The sequence below is a fragment of the Anolis sagrei genome, chromosome Y, assembly GCF_037176765.1.
Source record: "Anolis sagrei isolate rAnoSag1 chromosome Y, rAnoSag1.mat, whole genome shotgun sequence".
Lineage (NCBI taxonomy): Eukaryota > Metazoa > Chordata > Lepidosauria > Squamata > Dactyloidae > Anolis > Anolis sagrei.
Genome location: NC_090035.1, coordinates 40,806,532 through 40,822,923, shown reverse-complemented (window position 1 = coordinate 40,822,923; position 16,392 = coordinate 40,806,532).

The window sequence follows — 16,392 nt, the reverse complement described above, 5'->3', positions numbered from 1 at the left end:
CCTCACACAACAATCTTATTCATCCCAAAACTGATTTCATACATGCACTCACTTACTCTTTACTGCAATTCCCTCCTCAAAAGGGAATCTAATCATTCACTTCTCACACTTCTCAATCTCACACATCTCAACAATTTTCTTCTTTCATTATCTTTATTCACTCTTTACTTCTGTACTGACATTTCATCACTACTGTATGACTTTCTTCTACATTCTCATTCTCATTCTCTCTCTTTTCATTTCTTTTTCCACATGGTAATCACACACTCTGGTTTTTCTCCTGTGATTGACCATATTCTCTGTTCTGTCTTACTTTTTCCCTGCTTTCCTATATATTCTCAACATACCTTAACTTTCTTCTTGGTTTATCTTACCCACATACTTGGCATTTCCCCATCATCATATGTATTGTTCCAGGTTTTTCCTGAATTATCCTCTTTTTCCTTTTATTTGAAACCTGTAAAGATTATTTTTCTCACAACGCAAACAGCTACACGCATTCTTTTTGCTAGCCATACACACATTCAAGTTTTCAGGAAATGTAAACAGACATTTTCCCTTTTTCCAAAAGACAGTCACCATATTTCACATGTTTTCTTTTCTCTTTTCCTTTTTTTTCTTCTCATTTTTTTCTTTTTCTTTTTTTTTCTTTTATTTTTCTTTTTGGCTTTTTCCCGGAAGCCTATAACCATTAGTCTCTTTTCATTATGAACATACTGACATTTGATAAAGAAACAAAGCAAAAACAGAAACAAACATAGGGTTGCAACATAGCGAGAAGGGATGATGCATATAGACACAGATTCCACAACACACAACACATATAATCAACATAATTTTTAACCTGAACACTTTTTCCCTTTTTAAAAGTGCACCTTTCCAACCTGAGAGTGAGATTTCTATGAAAGCATCACTCAGGGGGATTTTTCTTGAGGTCTGCAGTACCTCTTTTGAAAAAAAATGTTTCCCCAAAATGTTTCCCTTGGCATATCCACAAATGCCTTCCTATACCTTAAAAGCTAGCTTCTCCCTTTTTTTTTCTGGAACTGCACAGCTGTTACTTCTCAATGCACTTCAGTCAAGGGGCCGAGGAAGGAACAGGCCAGTGGAGACGATTTTTTTCTTCTTGTGGGTACCCTTTTTCATCTCCCCTGATCCACGCCTTGTCTCTCCTCCCGAATGAGGCATTAGCCCCCCAAAAGGCTTACCTTTTCCTTCTTCCCTGTTCTCCAGTCCCTATTCGGTGCGCCATATGTAGCGGGAGGGTCCCCAATTTCCAAGAATCCAGGAGATCAGCGAAGAAGGAAGAGACAGAGACAGCTTTTGCAAGTTCACAGAATTTTAATCTTACCCGGGTAAGGGTGCTCCAGCTTCCCAAAATGGCTGATGTGGCACAGAGCACTGCCCCAAAAGCATCCAGTATTTATAGGCAGAATTACCTAGTTCGCACATGCGCATAACTCTCTTGACATTTACACAATCTAATCAATATCAGTTTGTCCTCGAGAAACCGCGGCCAAGAACACTTGTTGGCAAGATATTATAATTTCCACTGCTCCCCTTTCATCAGCTGACCAGCCACGTTCCTAGATGAATTATGTAAAAGTGAATCTTAACTTCATATATTTCTTCACATATGTCTTCATATATATCTTCATAGATGTATCTTTAACTTATTCAAAGCAAGCATTTCCCTTATTAATTCTTCTGTAATTATTTTCACATTATTTTCCTATATTCTTATTAGAATATCATAGGACTGAATTACCTGCTATTTACATCAGATGGAGGATAGATGGCGCGGTTGTACCATATCTTCAGATGTTCTAGTTTTTGGATCAATAATTATCGATTTACCTTTAGAGCCAAGTTCCTACCTCAGCCTTCAGCCTTTAGCCTTGGTTTCTTCAAATATTGACTTAAGATATGGCTCCTTCCTAGTTCTATTTCCATCTGTTAGTTTCCCTTCCACCAGAATTCTTCCCTCCAGCCTCAGAAAAGCCTTAAAAGGTAAGACTAATTCATTAATTTCATTAGTTTCTAATTATTTTTCTTCCTAATGACTGCCACACTTGGGAGGAGAGCAATGTCCAATCTCGATAAAATAGTAAAGAGCAGAGACATCACACTGGCAACAAAGATCCGCATAGTCAAAACCATGGTATTCCTTGTAGTAACCTATGGATGTGAGAGCTGGACCTTAGGGAAAGCTGAATGAAGGAAGATAGATGCTTTTGAACTGTGGTGTTGGAGGAAAGTTCTGAGAGTGCCTTGGACTGCGAGAAGATCCAACCAGTCCATCCTCCAGGAAATAAAGCCCAACTGCTCACTGGAGGGAAGGATACTAGAGACAAAGTTGAAGTACTTTGGCCACATCATGAGGAGACAGCAAAGCCTAGAGAAGACAATTATGCTGGGGAAAGTAGAAGGTAAAAGGAAGAGGGGCCAACCAAGGGCAAGATGGATGGATGGCATCCTTGAAGTGACTGGACTGAACTTGAGGGAGCAGGGGGTGGTGGTGGCCAACAGGGGGCTCTGACGTTGGCTGCTCCATGAGGTCACAAGAAGTCGGAGACGACTGAACGAATGAACAACAACAACCCAAAAATAATATTAGTAATAAAAAATATAATAACAGACAAATCTACACCAATATAAAGGAGGAAAATAATATAATACCAAGATATGGCTACCCCAAAATTAAAGGGAGACAAAGATATCAAAGAAATTAAAAAAAATTAAAGCCACAATAAGAAGGGGATCAGCCACAGAAGACATAGTGAAAGAGATACTGTAGGAAATTAAAGCCAAAACAAGAAGAGGATCAGCCACAGATGACACAGTAAATAAAGAGATACTGAAGGAAATCCAGACGCTATCAGAGAAACAAGATGAGCTACAAAAAAAAAACTTCCAAACAATGGAGATTAAGCAGGAAGAATGGCAGAAACATCTTTATGAGGAAATGCAGAACTGGAAAAAAGAAATAACCAATGAAGTAAGCATAAAGATCAAATGAATCAGATGGCAAGCAACATCACAACAATTAAAGAAAATAAAGAAAAATTTGAAGAGGCTCACAAACAACTAGATTCGAAAGTACAAAAGTAAGAAAAGGAATTTTTAGAAAAACCAAAGAAATTCAGGAAAGAATGGAAATGAAGGAGATGGAATTCCAACTAAGATACAGGAATATAGTGGAGGAACCAAAAGAAAATTTACACCAAATCATCTTACAATTGATGTCATCCCTCCTCAACAAAGAACAGGAGGAGCTAGATCAAGAGATAGATGGAGTCTACAGGATAACAACAAATTTTGCCAAAAGAAACAAGGCTCCTAGGAACACAATTGTCCATTTTGCAAAGAAGAGAATCCGAGATGAGATCCTGAAAAACAATAGCACAACCCCATCCTATTACAAAGACAAAAAAGTGGTAATAATGAAGGAATTTCCTCAGGCAATGCTCAATAAAAGAAGAAAATACTCCTATCTCACTGAAGAACTAAAAAAAACTGCAGATAAGATTCAGGTGGGAAAAGCCCGAAGGACTGATGGTGACATATAAAGATCAAAGACATTGGCTGACTTCCAAAGAAAAGGCAGCAAATTTCTACAAAGAACTTATGAAAGATCATGAAATGTCACCAACAGAACAATGACTATTAGGAGGCAAACATAAGAAACAACGCTTTGATTCCCCGGACTACACAAAAAATACTCATGCCAAGACGAAGACCCAAAACAACAGACCAGAAATGACCAATGACGGACCAGAAACAACCCAAGATGGAAAAAATGAGTGAAATCTTAAGAGAAATAAAATGTGTATCCAATAACGCAAATGGCCTTAATTCACAGGTGAAAAAGAGAAAGTCATTTAATCAAATTAAGAAGGGTAACTATGATCTCAAGGCATTACAGGAAACACATATTTCACAAAAACAAGCCACACACTTAACACAGAAAAAATTAGGAAAAGAATTCTATTCATTAGCACTAGAGAAAAAGTACTAGAGGGGTGGTTATCTACGCAAAGGAGAAATTACTACCGAAATTGGCATTTAAGGATACGGAGGGTAGAATAGTGGGAATTACTATAAAACAAGGTGACTATAAAATTCTAGTGTGGAATATATATGCACCAAATGGCCCTAAATCAAAATTTATATCAATTTTGAATGAAAAAATTCAGGAGACAAAATTTGACAGTTTAATATTAATGGGCAACTTCAATGGAGTACTGAACAGTAAATTAGACAAAACCAGACTTACCAGGGAAAACAGGGGGAGGATACAAGCACCCCACCAAATAAATTTCTGAAATTAAAAGAGGACTGGGATCTTGAAGATGCTTGGCGCGTACATAATGAGAATTAAAGAGACTACACTTTCTTCTTGGACAGACACAGGGGGTGGTCCAGAATTGATATAATCAGGACCTCCAAAATGCTTACACCAAGTATCTCTAAATTCAGAATTATTCCCAGAGATCTCTCAGATCATGGTGCAATAGAAGACAATAAATTGAAAAATAAATTCACGTCAATGGAGATTAGATGAAAATTTATTAAAAGATGAGAATGATATAAAGAAAAATAAAAAGTTACTACTGTTACGGCAGACCCCTGCTGCCAATTTTCAGGATTCAGAGAGAATCGTGGAGAAGGAAAAGACAGAGACAGTTTTCAGATTTCCAGCATTTATTCTTACCTAGGTAAGGGTGCCCAGCTCTCCAACACGGCTGATGAGGCACAGCAAACTCCTCCAAATCAACCCAGTATTTATAGAGCGAATCACCAATTTGCACATGCGTATATCTACCCTGACACGTACACACTACGTAATCATTAACAGAATCCTGTTGGCAGAGTATCATAGAAAAAGAAGAACAGAAACCAAATATTTGTTTTCCCATTTGCCTATAGCCATACATCAAGATGACGTAATTGATTTCTTAATCCTTAAAATGAATCACAACTTCATATATGCTTTAATCATACTTATTCAAAGTAATTTTCTTATTAACTCTTCTGTAATTACTTTCATAATCTCATTTCATTAGAATTTATTTCTTTATAGAATACGTCTGCTATTTACACCAGCTGGACAGGAGATGGCGCTGACTTTTAACTGTTCCAATCTTAGATCAATTACTATTGTTTAGCCTTGACATTTACACAGGTGTTCTTCATGTATTGTTGCCAAGAACATTCCCTTCACAGTGACATGACACCAAACACATACCATTGTTTCCAAATGTCATGTTCCATTAATATTTAACTTCCTTGACCCATGAAGCTTCTAGCCTGCTTAGTCAACATTCACTTTCATCTATGGAACAAACCACTCCTATTGAATTTTGCCGCAGAAATCTTGCCAGCATTCAAGGTACAGTTTCTCTATTCATTTTAAATATATTTTTATGATTTTTAATTCTAATATTTCTCCTACTGACCGCCACACTACAGGAATATTTTGAATATAATGATACTCAAGAAATTAAAATAGAAACCCTATGGGACACAGGAAAGGCAGCCATGAGGGGGGTATTCATCCAACAAAAGGCGGTAAAAAACAAATTAAGAAGGCAAGCATACCAGAAATTAAAAAAAGAAATAGAAAAAGAAGAACAGAAACTCAAACAAAATGTGGAAGACAAAGAAGCAAAGAAAGCACTTGAAAAGCTGAACAAGGAAAAAAAATGCTAGATACATAGGAGACGGCAAAACAGATGAAATTTATCAGACAGAAAGAATTCCAGAATGCGAACAAACCAGGGAGATGGTTGGCCTAGAAAATAGAAGAAAAGAAACAAGCGAGCCAGATAATAAGATTAAAAACTAATGAAAAAGACATCACAACAGATAAAGAAATTCTACAGGAATTCCACAAGTTTTACGAAAATCTGTATGCGAAAGACCAAAGTAAGATGGAGGAAATAATGACTTATCTGGGAAAACAAAAGTTAGAAAGAATCATGGACTCACAAAGGGAAGTACTAAATAAGGAAACATCAGAAGAAGATATTAGAAGAGCGATTAAAAAACTTAAACCTGCTAAAGCTCCGGGACCAGACGGTCTGACAGCGATATTCTATAAAGCTATGATAGATGAAATAACACCATATTTAAAGAAACTAATGAACAAGGTGATGAAAGAAAGGATATCCCAGAAACATGGAAAACAGCAAATATAACAATGATTCATAAAGAAAATACAGATGGTACAGATGTGAAAAATTACAGGCCCATTTCATTGCTTAATTTGGATTATAAAATCTTTACGGGAATCCTGAGTGAAAGATTGAAGACATTTCTAAATACATGGATAGGAGAAGAACAAACGGGATTCCTACCTGGAAGACAAATGGAAGACAACATAAGAAATATTATAGATCTAATAGAATACTTTGAGACACATCATCAGATGGAAGTGGCCTTTATAGCAGTCGACGCAGAAAAAGCGTTCGATAATGTGAGGTAGGAATTTTTTTAGACACTAGGTAGAGAGTTGGACCTAGGTTATAGCTTTATAAACGCGATTTAGGCGATTTATAGTGAACAAAGAGTGACGATATGGATCAACGGTCAACCATCAAAACAGATATGGATTGGCAAGGGTACAAGACAAGGTTGCCCCCTCTGGTCATTATTATTCATCATGACACTGGAAATTTTACTGAAAAATATAAGAGAAAACACAAAACTACCGGCACCAAAAATAGGGAAGCAAGTACACAAGTTTAGAGCATTTGCGGATGACTTGATCTGTATTATTCAGGAACCAAGAGAAAACAACAAATTGGATAAATAAGAATATGGGAACCTCGCAGGTTTTAAGGTAAATAAACATAAAACCAAGACATTAACAAAGAATATCTCGAAAGAAAATCAAGACAGATTAAGAGAGTTGGTAGGAATGCAAATTTCATAAAAATCAAATATTTAGAAATCCAAAAAACTCCCAACTTTAAAAAAAAATTACGAAACAAAGTGGAATGAAATAAAAAAGATTTGAAAACATGGAGCAATTTAAATCTTTCCCTCATGGAAAGGATAGCAACTATTAAGATGAACATTCTACCAAGATTCTTATTTCTTTTTCAAAATTTTCCTATACTCCGTAACAACAAACTGTTTAAAGAATGGAATAAAGAGATCTTAAAATTTATCTGGAAGGAAAAAAAACAAGGATAAAATTCAGACACCTGACAGACACAAGGCAAAGAGGAGGACTGGGACTCCTAGATTTGAGAATTTATTACAACGCATGCGGAATGATCTGGATAAAAGATTGGATCTCACTGAAGAGAGAAAAGGTGTTGTCCCTGGAGGGCTTCGACCTTAGAGTAGGATGGCATGCCTACCTGTGGCATAACCAAATGAAGAAAGAAAAAATTTCAACAATCATTTCATCAGAGGGGTGCTCTTAAAGATCTGGGGTAAATATAGAGATAAATTTTATCAAAAGACACAGCTATGGTTATCCCCATTTGAGGCGGGACAAAGAAGGCTATTGGGGTGAACGATCTGGCTCACCTACAGTGCTTTAACGATTAAGAGAGAAGGCAAGAGAAATTTGAAGACAAAAGAGGAGATAGTCAAAGAATTAAAAACTTTCTCCTGGCTTCGATACTTTCAGTTAAAGGAATATTTCAACAAAAATCAGGATGTGGGCTTCTCAGAAAAAGATGACCTATGGGAGAAGATACTACGAAAAGACAAGAAGAACATAACTCAGATATATAACAAATTACTCAAATGGGCGACAGATACTGAAGCCGTAAAAGAATGTATGATAAAATGGGCCAAAAACATCGGCAGGCCAATACAATTTAAAGAGTGGGAATCGATTTGGACAAAAAAAAATTAAATATACATACTCCACAGATTTAAAGAAAACTGGTATAAGATGCTTTATAGGTGGTACATGACCACAAAAACTAGCCCTAATGTATATATATATAAAAAAACAGATGCTGGAAATGTGAAGATCAAACCGGAAACTTTTACCACCTATGGTGGACTTGCCCCAGAATAAAAACTTACTGGAGAACAATACATGAAAATTGTAAGAAAATACAAACAAAAATAAAAATGAAACCAGAATGTTTCTTTCGACGAACAGATCGAGCTCGACTCCAACAAAGATATATTATTTACCTATTTAACCACAGCGGCCAGAATGCTGCTGCCCAAAAAATGGAAACTGAGAGAAATACCCATAAGAGAAGACTGGTTAAATAAAGTCAATGACATAAAAGAAATGGACATGCTGACTTATGCTTTGAAAGACGCTCAAGGAAGACCGCTGAAGAGGACAGATTGGAAACTATATAATGATTTTATATCTAATCCTCAGGAAGAAAAAAAATAGATGACTGTTTGTTTTTTAGCAAACAAAAGAAGGCAGGAGACAGCAAAAAGTGAGTAGAAGGGAGAAGATACACGCTGAGAACCACTCCAAGAACAAGAACGACAGGACACGGTAAAGGAGATTTGTGAGTCAAATTTCCCCCCATAAACCCCCTCCCCACCTTTTAACCCTAACCCAGAGCCCCTTTTTACTCTATGTTTTTCCCACATGTCCCCAAACCAAACCCCCCAACCCCTCCCCCCCTCATTAGATCCCCGAGACCTATCCTATTACCCTAAAACATATCCCTCACAAGTCCTTTTCTTTTAGCATTGTATTTATTGAAAACACTTAATAAAAAGTATTTTTTTAAAAGGTTCCTCATAAGTACTTGACCAAACAAACTCCCATTGACATTTTTAAGAAGCGCCCTGGTTGAGAATGACTGCTTTGGGCTCAGCTCCAAGTGAGCCTGAAGAAGTATTGTGTCTTTGATATATTCATTTCTCAAGCCATCAAACCCATCAGGACTTTTTTCACTCTTCAAAGCCAGCACATTTTGAAGGCAACAGATCGAGACCTTGGCATTGGCACTGGAGACATCTCAAGAGCCAAATCCCAAGCACACATAATTTTCTCTGAGAAAACCCTACTTGGTTGAAAGGCATGGTAACATCATTCAGATTTGACATCCCGCCCTCCAGACCATTTTGGCTATTATTGGTGGCTTCTAAACTCCAGGGAGTCTTGGATGAAACCAATTATCTTGATTCCTTGCAGTCTGGTTTTAGGCATGGTCACAGAATGGAGATGGCTTTGGTCGCCTTGGTGGATGACCTCCACAGAGAACTAGATGGAATGTGTCCTTGCTGGTCCTCTTGGATTTCTCAGTGGTTTTTGATACCATCTATCATGTTATCCTTCTGGGTTGGCTTTCCGGAATGGGCCTTGGGGGCACTACTCTGCAGTGGCTCGGCTCCTTCCTGGGAGATCATACTCAAATGTTTTGGTTTTTAAAATATATGTTTTTATTGCCATAGAATGATATCACAATCCATCACCATTTCTGAATACATATCAAATATTGTTTTCATAGTGTTCTTATCTATTCTCGCTCCCGCCCCCTTCACAGGTGCCATTGGTGGGGATGAGGGAGAGAGCCTTCTCTATGGTGGCCCCCTGACTCTGGACCTCACTCCCTAAAGATATCAGACAGGCCCCCCACTTTGGCAGTCTTTAGGAGGAGCTTGAAAACGTGGCTGTTCCAGTGTGACTCCCCTGAATAAAGGAAACAATTCCCTGCATAATGTCCTCAGAAGCACTTTAATTATCCATTGGGTTGCTCTCCCTACATTTCTTTCTTTTAAAACCCTCCTACTAGATACATCCCACCTCTGTTCATGCCCAGCGTTTCTTTTTAAAATTTTAACTATGACATCTGGCCAGGCCATAGGTTTTTAAATCTCTGCATGTTATTGTCTATATCTTGAGTTATATTAATTGTAGTGTTTTATTTGTTTATTGCTTGTTGTTTTTATTGATATGTTGTTGGACTTGACCTCATGTAAGCTGCTCCGAGTCCCCTTGAGGAGATGGTGGCGGGGTATAAATAAAGTATTGTTGTTGTTGTTGTTGTTGTTTTTCCACCTTTATCTTCCACTTGTGTCAATAGATTTTATACCCCTCTCCCCCTACCCCCTACCCCATCCTCTGGAACCAGTACTTGTCTTCATTCAAATATTATTTTAATTGAACAATCATGAAAAGAGAATGGTCCAGCTCTTTATATCTTTCTTTTCCTTTGACTATTTCTATCAGTCTCCCCCATTTCTGAACCCAGGTCTTCTTGATTCGGCATGATGTATATTTGGCTCTTCTTTCAGAGATGTAGTCCTGAAGCATAAAATCTGCTAGGTAACCATATCATTTTTAAACTTCCCACTTTCTATGGTCTTTCCACCCCAAGGCCACAGTTGCTTGAGAGTCAACTATCATATAATTTCCCCCCAAGTTTGATATTTTCATTTTTGTCTAATTTCTGGGTGAAAAAAACTTTTTATTCAAAACCAATTTATGCCCTATTTATTCTTCCATTTCCTTCTTTACCTTATTATAAAAATCTGGGAGACAATAAAGGACAAATGTGGTCAATGTAACTGGCTCCTTTGGAATGGTTTAGAACAAAGGATCATGAAGTGGAGGAAAAAGCAAGGGCCAGAAACAGATTTTGGTCAATTTTTAAAGTGGAAACTAGAAAAGGAGAAAGGCCTGATGGGGTTCATATACAAGAAATTAGTTGGAATTCAATATAATTTGAAACAAGCATTGATAGAAATATGGAAATAACAATGATTCAGACATTGAATACTGGATCAATTCAATCAAAAATATCAAGTATATAAGGAATAGAGAAACACAAAAGAAAATACTGACTAAATGGTACAGAACCCATACTCAAATGGTGAGCTGAGGGACACCTGCTCGAACCCCTGGCCATTGACCTGTGGGGTCGCACAAAGTTTTATCCTTTCCCCATGCTTTTCAACATCTACATGAAACCTCTGGGTGAGGTCATCTGGAATTTTGGAGTGGGTGCCATCTCTACACAGATGACACCCAACTCTACTACTCTTTTCCACCCCATTCCAAGGAAACTCCCCAGATCCTGGACCGGTGCCTGGCAGCTGTGATGGACTGGATGAGGGCCAAAAAACTGAGGCTTAATCCAAACAAGACAGAGGTCTTCCTGGTCAGTCATGAGCCCGATTGGAGTATAGGGTGGCAACCTGTGCCCGACAGGTTACACTCCCCCTGACAACACAGGCTCGCAATCTGGGGGCCTCCTGGACTCAGCACTGAAGTTTGATGCTCTGGTGTCAGCAATGGCTGGGAGGGCTTTCACAGTTAAAACTGGTGTGCCAGCTGTGACCAAACCTCAAGGAGCCAGACTTGGCCGCTGTGGTCCATATCTTAGTTACATCTAGGATGGACTACTGCAATACACTCTACATGGGCTGCCTTTGAAGATGGCTCGGAAATTGCAGTTAGTGCAAGGGTTGGCAGCCATATTACTAACTAGAGTTAGTTACATGGAGCATACCACACTCCTATTAAAGCAGCTCCACTGGCTGCTGACAGGTTTTCAGGCCCAATTTGAGTGCAGGTTATTACTTACAAAGCCCTATACGCTTCGGGTCCAACCTATCTTCGAGAACACATCACCTTCTAGTGCAGGCTCTAAGATCTGACAGGGAGACTCTCCTCTCGGTCCCACCTCTGTCTCAAGCTTGGTTGGTGGGGATGAGAGAGGGGCCCCCGGCTCTGGAATGCCCTCCCTAGAGATGTCAGGTTAGCCCCCATTTGTCAAGTCTTTCAGTCAAACCTGAAAACATTGCTCTTTAAAGAGGCCTTTGATCATGTTAATTGGTAAACACGAGGACCTAGTTATTCATTTTACTTTGGCACTTTATGGGATTGATACTTGAATATAGCTTATTTTACAGCCACTGCTGTGTTTTACAGAATTTTAAATCTGTACGGGTTTATGTGATGTTTTATGTAAAATTGTTGTCTAGATTTATATTGTTAATGTCTTATATGCTTATGTACTTGTGTTTTGTGTGTGTGATGCACTTCTGAGTGCTTTTGTGTACCTTCTAGGAGATGGTGGTGGGATATAAATAAAGTATTATTATTATTATCATTATTTGATAAACAACAAGATTAGTACACAGCAAACAAGATTACTATACTGGCTTTTGTATTTGATCACATGTTGGGCACTTCCTAAGTGTCTAGGACTGTGTGATGTATCGGTGAATAATGTGTGCATATCATAGAATCATAGAATCATAGAATCAAAGCGTTGGAAGAGACCTCATGGGCCATCCAGTCCAACCCCCTGCCAAGAAGCAGGAATATTGCATTCAAATCACCCCTGACAAATGGCCATCCAGCCTCTGCTTAAAAGCTTCCAAAGAAGGAGCCTCCACCACACTCCGGGGCAGAGAGTTCCACTGCTGAACGGCTCTCACAGTCAGGAAGTTCTTCCTAATGTTCAGATGGAATCTCCTCTCTTGTAGTTTGAAGCCATTGTTCCGTGTCCTAGTCTCCAAGGAAGCAGAAAACGCTTGCTCCCTCCTCCCTGTGGCTTCCTCTCACATATTTATACATGGCTATCATATCTCCTCTCAGCCTTCTCTTCTTCAGGCTAAACATGCCCAGTTCCCTAAGCCGCTCCTCATAGGGCTTGTTCTCCAGACCCTTGATCATTTTAGTCACCCTCCTCTGCACACATTCCAGCTTGTCAATATCTCTCTTGAATTGTGGTGCCCAGAATTGGACACAATATTCCAGATGTGGTCTAACCAAAGCAGAATAGAGGGGTAGCATTACTTCCTTAGATCTAGACACTATGCTCCTATTGATGCAGGCCAAAATCCCATTGGCTTTTTTTGCCGCCACATCACATTGTTGGCTCATGTTTAACTTGTTGTCCACAAGGACTCCAAGATCTTTTTCACACGTACGGCTCTCGAGCCAGGCATTGTCCCCCATTCTGTATCTTTGCATTTCATTTTTTCTGCCAAAGTGGAGTATCTTGCATTTGTCACTGTTGAACTTCATTTTGTTAGTTTTGGCCCATCTCTCTAATCTGTCAAGATCGTTTTGAATTCTGCTCCTGTCCTCTGGACTATTGGCTATTAGGGCTGGGCGGTTTCGTTCGTTAATTTCGTAATTCGTTATTAATTCGTTATTTTTTTTTTATAACGAAGCGATATTGAACCATTCAGGAGCAACTAAAAAACGAAACGAATTTTTCCAATTCGTTTCGTACTTGTTTTGAAATTGTTTTGTAATTGTTTCGAAATTGTTTTGTTATTATTTCGTTATTATTTCCGTATGTCTGGTGCAAGTTTTATAGTCGTTGTTTGTTTTATCAGTGATAAAAAAAATATCACACCAACAGTCAACAACAGAGGGAGAGGGAAGCTTCAGAAGTTCCCCCTGTCCCATTTGGAGGGTTTTTTTTAGCATATTGCGCAATCGTGTCCGCCATTAACGAATCGATTCGTTATTGTTTCGAAATTTTGTAAATATCGAACTTTTTAAAAGAAAAATTTCGGAATTCTTTTAAATAACGAAACGCAAAAACCCCCTAAAAACGAATCGAATTTAGAAACAAATTTTTCTGTGGTTGGACAGCCCTATTGGCTATCCCTCCCAATTTGGTGTCATCTGCAAACTTGATGATCATGCCTTCTAGCCCTTCATCTAAGTCGTTAATAAAGATGTTGAACAGGACCGGGCCCAGGACGGAACCCTGCGGCACTCCGCTCGTCACTTCTTTCCAAGATGAAGAGGAAGCATTAGTGAGCACTCTCTGTGTTCATCCACTTAACCAATTACAGATCCACCTCACCGTAGTTTTGCCTAGCCCACATTGGACTAGTTTCCTTGCCAGAAGGTCATGGAGGACCTTGTCGAAGGCCTTACTGAAATCCAGGTACGCTACATCCACGGCATTCCCCGCATCTACCCAGCTTGTAGCTCTATCGAAGAAAGAGATCAAATTAGTCTGGCATGACTTGTTTTTGATAAATCCATGTTGACTATTAGCGATGACTGCATTTGTTTCTAAGTGTTTGCAGACCGCTTCCTTAACAATCTTTTACAGAATCTTGCCCGGTATCGACGTGAGGCTGACCGGACGTTAGTTGTTTGGGTCATCCTTTTTTCCCTTCTTGAAGATTGGGACCACATTGGCCCTCCTCCAATCTGCTGGAACTTCTCCCATTCTCCAAGAACTTTCAAAGATGGTTGTCAATGGTTCCGAAATAACTTCCGCTAGTTCCTTCAATACTCTGGGGTGTAGTTGATCTGGCCCTGGGGACTTGAACTCATTAAGAGCGGCCAGGTATTCCTGGACGACTTCTTTCCCAATTTGGGGTTGGATGTCCTCCAATCCCTCATCCACTCCATCTTGCTGAGGTTGAAGACTCTCTTTTTGTGAGAAGACCGAGGCAAAGAAGGCATTAAGTAGTTCTGCCTTTTCCCTATCCCCTGTCAGCATTGCCCCATCTTATCCTCGAAGAGGTCCTATCGCCTCCTTGTTTTTCCTTTTTCTACTGACATAAGAATAGAAGCCCTTTTTATTGTTTTTAATGTCCCTGGCAAGCCTGAGCTCATTTTTTGCTTTAGCCTTGCGGACCTTTTCGCTACAGGTGTTGGCTATTTGTTTGAATTCTTTGGTGATTTCTCCCTTTTTCCACTTCTTGTGCATGTCTCTTTTGTGTTTTAGCACAATTAGAAGTTCTTTGGACATCCATTCTGGCTTCTTTGCACTTGTCCTATTTTTTCTCTTTGTTGGCACGGTTTGCAATTGCGCCTTGAGTATTTCACTCTTGAGAAATTCTCATCCATCCGTAACTCCCTTGTCTTTTAGTATCTGTGTCCATGGAATGCTGCTCAACGTTTCCTTCATTTTTTGGAAATCAGCTCTCCTAAAGTCCAAAATGCGGGTTTGACTTGTCTTAGTTTTGGCCTTCCTTTGTACCTCAAATTGCAGGAGCACATGGTCACTTGCCCCTAAGGATCCTACCACTTCGACCGCATCGATCAGGTCCTCCGCATTTGTTAGGATGAGATCAAGAGTAGCCAATCCCCTTGTTGCCTCTTCTACCTTCTGGACCATGAAATTGTCTGCAAGGCAAGCGAGAAATTTGTTGGACCTTGTACTCTTGGCCGAGTTTGTTTTCCAGCAAATATCGGGATAGTTGAAATCGCCCATGACTACTACATCTCTTTTCTGTGCCTGTTTGATCAACTGTTGGCAGAAGACTTCATCAAGTTCTTCCTCCTGGCTTGGGGGTCTGTAGTAGACGCCTACAATGACATCTTTTTGAGTCCCAGTTCCCTTGATTCTTATCCAGACGATTTCAAGCTGGTTTCCCAGATTGCTGTCTTGAATCTCTTCTGCAGCATAAGAGTTTTTGACATATAAGGCTACTCCGCCTCCTCTCCCCTTTGTTCGGTTTCTGTGAAAGAGGTTATACCCCTCGATATCTACATTCCAGCGATAGGAGTCATCCCACCAGGTTTCAGTGATGGCTATGATATCATATTTGTGATGTTGTGCTAAAAGTTGGAGTTCGTCTTGTTTATTTCCCATGCTCTGTGTATTAGTATAAAGACATGTGAGCCCCTGGGATCTTCCCTTGAGCTGTTTAATTGGGATTATTGTGCTTTTGGTACTTGGTCCTTGTTGTGTTTGTGCAGCCCTCCATTTAGCCTTCTGGCGATTCCCAGACATTATGGGTAAAGTAGTGTTTGCAAGGCTGTTGTCCCCCTCCCCCGGTGGACCTAGTTTAAAGTGCGTCTAATGAGGTTTGCGAGTCTGTGAGCAAAAAGGTGTTTTCCTACTTGTGTGAGATGCAACCCATCCCTTGCCAGTAGGCCATCCTCCTGGAAAAGCAGGCCATGGTCGAGGAAGCCAAAGCATTCCTCCTGACACCATTTTCTAAGCCAGTCATTGACCTGTACTATTTTTCTGGCTCTTGTGGGTCCGTGTCTTACAACAGGGAGGAGGGATGAAAAGACCACCTGTCCATTACATTCTTTTAGCTTTGCTCCTAGAGCTTGAAAATCATTTGTGATCTTTTGAAACTTTGCCTTGCAGTATCATTGGTTCCTACATGAATCAACATGAGGGGAGGACGGTGATAGGGCTTGAGGAGCCTGGTGAGCCTCTGAGTGATATGGTGTATTTTTGCCCCCGGTAGGCAGCATATTTCTTGAGCCATCCCATCTGGTCTGGAAATGACAGCTTCCGTTCCTCTAAGGAGAGAGTCGCCTACTACCATGACCTGTTTACTTTCAGGAATGACAGGGCCCCTTTTGTGCAATGTAGTGTGTAGGTCTCCAGAAAAGTGATCCTGTTGGTGTGAATTGTGTAGGTGAAAAGTGTTGTCCTCCTCCTCAACATCCCCGGTGCATTCGTCAAGGACAATCCATTGAGATTCATCCAAGAGCCT